Raw genomic sequence first — 4,619 nt, 5'->3', positions numbered from 1 at the left:
TAGGAAAGTGGAGGGAGATAGGGCAGTCGGTCGAGAATTGAATTGGGATGATTGATTGAATTTTCATGGTTGTGGTGAATATTACCTCGTTTTATCAGTTTTCGCGTGTTATTTGTTAGATTTTAGTTGTGTTTTGGTAAATATAAGTCATAAACTCGCAAAACCATTCTTGAAAAAAGTACCAATAATTTTTCAATGGTAGAGTGTAAAGAGGAAGAATTCAACAGCTCAAAAGTCCAGAAAACATTCGTTACCTAGTTGTTCGAATTGCTATATCCTTCTACGTAGACTTAAGGTTCTTAAAGTGCTCCGCACGGAGCCTCAGAAGACGCTTAGGGCCTCCGCGAGCTATTCGTTTACTCGGAAACTGTCCTCGACCCAGTGCCGTATGTCCATCTACTTACCTATCCTCGACCCACTGCCCGACCTCCCTGAACTTTCCTATCCTCGACCCACTGCCCTATCTCCCTCAACTTTCCTATCCTCGACCCACTGCCCTATCTCCCCAACTTCCCCATCCTCGAACCACCACTCTATCTCCCTCAACCTTCTCTTCTCCCACTGCCCTATCTGCCACAACTTTCCTATCTTTGACCAATGACATTAAACAACATGATAGGCAACTCTGACGTCACTCCATAAGACTACAGGCAAAACATTGTATTTCATGATACGCTCCAATGCACATATTTCTCGTCGCCTTTCGCGTCCGTTTTCCGCTCGCTTTTGCTACTCGGCGTCTTTTTTACGTGTAGTACCTGCCTTTTTGCGCCTGTAACGAAACAAAATAATCTCTATATCTAAGAAGTTTTGCTTACTTGGAAAGCTGGAATAACAGGCAAGCTGTAAAGAGCAATTCTGGACATCATAGACGTTTTTTTTTATCAGAGAAGATTACAAACGCGATAGCGGAAAGATTTGTGTGGAACATTTTGCAGATAATGACAAAGTTCAAAGTTAGTAATTTTAATGTTTGCGCTTAATCATTGAATTTTCATTTAAAGAGGGTGTCATACAAAACTGTGCTGCGATACAATTCCATAACACAAAGTTTGCACCTATCGAACTTGCTTTTGTAGGTGAATTTATTAGACATATTACATATTCAGTTAATCGTAGGTAACATTGCTGGTACATAATGCATCGTAGATAGGTTTGTTTAAATTTAGGAATTTAGCTCATAGCCCACTAATTAATATTATCTTCTATGCAGGAGGTTGCAGGGCTGAATTCAACTTGCAGCCTTACCGATCACCTGACGATGCTCGTTTAGTTTGGCTCGAGCAAGTCTTCTTGAAATGCTTGTGTGGATGGAAACTACCTATATTTTTTGCCTTCCTCCGATTTTAGACAAATTTATTCTGAGGGATTTTGCATATAATTCTCACTGATTGTTGGCTGTTTATAATTCCTATTGATTGTGAATTCTGATTATAACAATGAGTTGAAAATTTTTTTACCTAATTTACTGGCACCTTTTTCTTGTCAATACTCCAAGCTGAGGTAATAAACATGACAATACATTTATGTCATCTGGAAGCAAAATATGCACACTAATTAATAGTTTGGCACATTGAGATAATACATCATGACAGAAAATACAAGTTAAGGATATGTATGACCATCACATGGTAATTAAAATTAAAAAAAATTAATAGGGGCTGTGGAGTATGGAAAGTTTGAGACAAAGAAAAGAACAAATGTTCATAGCTCATGAACTCTCAATTTTGCCTCCATTGCTTTGTGAAGGCCAATATATTTCGAGTGGGTGAATTGGTTTACCTTTATGATAGCAACGATTTTGTATTTAATATAGCGAGATTATTTCAATTCAATTGAAGTGATATAATTTCCCTAAGCAATGCTTGAATCGTCTAGAATAGATCAGTGGTGTCAAACTCGTGGGTTTTCGAGAGCCGCATTGCATTTTGAAAATTGTAAAAAGAGCCGCAAACAGTTTTTGATAATGTATACTTAAAAGATATTTTTAAGATAGTTTTAGTTTGTGACATATATTGTGATGCAACTAAACAGTTGGATTAAGTTTTATTATTTTCTTCAATTTCAAATGCAATTACATATTAATATTTGCATTCCACTATTATTGCAACATTTGCAAGTTACAGTATTTATTATAAAAAATCGTAAAATTCTATGTACAACCATCAAAATCATTTTTGAACAAGCTTTGAATAAGGAAAGAATAATACATACACTAAAAATAACTTAATCTAAATATATGAACCTAAAATTAACAAAAATACTACAGTATAAACTCAATGTTTTAATAATTACATTTGTCCTGGCGTTTGGCATCTTTTTTGTGTCACCAGCATACTTAGGCCAGTCTGAAATGATTTTATAGTACCAACTCTAACTAACGAGGCCACATGATCATGGGTTTATCTGGATCTTTACGAATGTTTAATTAATTCCAGTAATGCAAAAAAGTTACTTTTATCATTTCATGTATAGATCAGTAAAAAAACAAATGACAGATTTTTTCGACAAGACATTTCGCACTACATTGCGTGGCATAGGATTGCTTGAATTATTATTGATATTGATTTTTAGTAACTAAGTCGTTGTATAATTATATTAATATACAAACACATGGAAATTTTCTGTTCGAAGTTGGTCTTCGAATTTGTCATATTGACTGCTGAGCTTATTGTGTTTTTTGATTGTATTGACGGAAATATGACAAATTAAACAATGTGCTTCAGAATTTTGTGAAGAGCAGAAATGTTACAACTCCCATTTTCTTCGAAAATGCCACCTTCTCCATGTACTTTGCGTTTAATTTAATTACTCAAGTGTTTTATTCAAGTATTCTTTTGCTAGCTTGATGTGTATTCTTAATTGGGTCAAAATGTGGACAAAAAAATTAATATTCCAAAACTACTTTCAGTAAATTGTTTTCTGTGTGAATAATCAATTTCACTTTAGAAGGTTTGAAAAATCGATTACATTTAGATAAAAAAAAAAAACTTCAAAAATACTATTACAATTATTTTTAAGCGTTCGAGGGCCGCACTGGAAGTTCTTTGGGGCCGCGAGTTTGAGATCCCTGGTCTAGATTGAAGTTGTTCAAAAAATATATGATAGTATTTTATCATGAATGATGATTATACCCCTTCCGGAATTTCTTCTATGGTACTACCAAGAGTTGATGAACCAAATATAACACAGGTGCAGTGAGGTACCCGTAATCCTCATTTCCAAAGCTGTTTTAAGTATGTCTGGCGTGTTTTGTGCCTTTTTACAAATAAGACCGCTTATGCAATCTTACGCTTTGGAATTTTTAGTTATTTTCCTCAAGCCCTGCAGGATGTGGGGGCCATACACAACTCTACCGGAGGGTCAAATGTCTTTGCATGCCTCCATAGGTTGTTTTTCTATTGCAATTTTCTATTTTCAATTGCATTATATTTCTTGGAATCACACTGTCACTGATATGTCGCCAGACTTCTGATATCTCCCCGTCTGCTATAGTTGTCCTGTGAATAAATAATAGGAAATTGAGATTAGACGAATAGTTGAAAGTTTTGCTTTATGTCGGCTTAATTTCTTGATTGATATACTTACTATTTCTGCTATTGCCTCTTGTGCTGCAAGAGTCTCACAATGCTTAGACAGGTTTGTCCACAACTTTCACATCTGAAGAAAGAGAGGAGATTTATTAATTTCCGTTAAGAATAAATAAAGCAGTCTATATGATTCAGAATGGAAAAGCTAATAAATCCAATATCTCATGTTTTATTTAAAAAATATTTTACTGAATTTGGTATATAAACCAACTAATAAAAGGGTTTAGTCAGAAAATTACAAGCATTCGTGGCTCCAAATACTTGAGAAATCAGACTATACAATATAGACCGGTATGAGTGAAATGTTAGGTGAACTTTTTAACACTTTGATTTAATACGCAAATAAAAGTGAATGCGTAATAGTATGTTACAATGAGCAGCAGTCAACAATGAGTATATATCCTCACTGATTAAACAAATCTAACTGGAGGTGCATGAACTATTTGAAACCATAAGGGGTAAGTAAATATGTAATTTCGGCAAATGGGCAACTACGTACCGTACTGAATTAATAACTTCGTAGTATTTGACAAAGGCTGGCTTTCCCACATGTACTTAACAGTGCGATGCCCGGGTGTGATATACAACAATAGTATTCACCTTACCTTTTACCGATTTCTTTTTACCCCAACTTTCAAAAATATCATTAAAATCGACAACAACTGTCAAAGCAGGCACGAACACCATTCGTGCTACGCCTTGAAAGCAGCACACATCCGCTCGTTTTCGTCTCGTCAAGTATGTGCATTGGAGCGTGCTATCGAATACGATCTTCGGACAAAAATGCCGGAGTTGCGCATCATGTTGTTTAATGTCATTGCTTTGACCTACAGTGCTATACTATTCAGAACCTGACCTAACAGCGTTTTATTCACGACCCGATTACCACACTGAACTTTACTATCTTGCGACCAACTTCCATTGGTTATACTGGTCGTGTATGCCAATGGGATGATTCATTTGTACGTCGACAAAACATGATTGACGGCATTTTTAAATGTAGGCTTGAATCTCAAATGGTAAACAATA

At 35.4% G+C, this 4,619-nt stretch overlaps 2 long non-coding RNA genes across 2 annotated transcripts; one reads left to right on the top strand and one right to left on the bottom strand.

Moving 5' to 3' along the window:
• Positions 1 to 595: 595 nt before the first annotated feature.
• On the top strand, positions 596 to 1,532 carry LOC144430716 (uncharacterized). The gene is made up of 2 exons (XR_013479683.1): positions 596 to 956; positions 1,214 to 1,532. It is a non-coding gene; the product is annotated as an uncharacterized LOC144430716 (long non-coding RNA).
• A 1,617-nt stretch (positions 1,533 to 3,149) lies between these two features.
• On the bottom strand, positions 3,150 to 4,390 carry LOC144430831 (uncharacterized). Its single transcript, XR_013479748.1, has 3 exons — positions 4,196 to 4,390; positions 3,589 to 3,660; positions 3,150 to 3,500 (listed from the first exon to the last, which is right to left on the bottom strand). It is a non-coding gene; the product is annotated as an uncharacterized LOC144430831 (long non-coding RNA).
• Between the last annotated feature and the right edge of the window lie 229 nt (positions 4,391 to 4,619).

Source organism: Styela clava, chromosome 12 (genome assembly GCF_964204865.1).
Source record: "Styela clava chromosome 12, kaStyClav1.hap1.2, whole genome shotgun sequence".
NCBI classification, from domain to species: Eukaryota; Metazoa; Chordata; class Ascidiacea; order Stolidobranchia; family Styelidae; genus Styela; species Styela clava.
This window is presented reverse-complemented; position numbering and strand designations above follow the sequence as displayed.